At 35.2% G+C, this 781-nt stretch overlaps 1 protein-coding gene across 2 annotated transcripts in view; it reads left to right on the top strand.

The window, feature by feature from the left end:
- Nucleotides 1-781, top strand: part of LOC104915035 (centlein-like) — a 449,820-nt gene that overhangs the window by 157,145 nt on the left and 291,894 nt on the right. The gene's annotated exons all lie outside the window — the stretch shown is intronic.

The raw sequence follows: 781 nt of genomic DNA on the forward strand, positions 1-781 counted from the left end.
CTGGGTTGAAAAGGACCTCAAAGATCATTTAGTTTCAACCCCCCTGCCATGGGCAGGGTCACCAGCCACTAGACCAGGCTGCCCAGAGCCACATCCAGCCTGTCCTTGAATGCCTCCAGAGATGGGGCATCCACAACCTCCTTGGGTAAGTGTGTCACCACCCGCACTGTAAAAGACTTTTTATCTAACCTAAATCTACCCTTTTTGAGCTTGAATTTTAAGATTGTGTTATGAATGTTTCCAGAAATACATTGTGTAATATCACACAGAAATAAATGGATTAATTGAAAAATTGGATAAACTTTGCAAAATTCAAGAACAAATTTTTTTAAAAAATATACTGAGATTTAAGAACTAGGGAACTTGTACATTGATTTTAGAGTAAGCCATCATGTTTTGTCATTGTTAAGCTTAAGCATTCTGGAAATAGCTTATTTTTAAAATGGAGAACATTTGAAATGCATGCAATTAATTTTAGTTAAACTGTACAAACAAAGGATTGGATTTGTAAATTTATGTATGTTCATGTCTCTTCCAGTGAAGACTCTGATCTTCTTCCTTAGAAATAATAACAACACTATTACTTTCTTTTCATGCATTTCAATGTCTTGAAAGAAAAGGGTACTGTAGGTGTTCAGATAACACATGCTATCTTTTTCCATACAAATAAATTTATCATTAATCTAAAAAAAAGTACTGTAGACATTAACAGACACTCAGTTTTTCTCCATGAGGATTCTTGGGGAAGAATTATGATCCTCTAGAGTCGACCTGCAGGCAT

The sequence above is a fragment of the Meleagris gallopavo genome, chromosome Z (genome assembly GCF_000146605.3).
Source record: "Meleagris gallopavo isolate NT-WF06-2002-E0010 breed Aviagen turkey brand Nicholas breeding stock chromosome Z, Turkey_5.1, whole genome shotgun sequence".
In the NCBI taxonomy this organism is placed as follows: domain Eukaryota; kingdom Metazoa; phylum Chordata; class Aves; order Galliformes; family Phasianidae; genus Meleagris; species Meleagris gallopavo.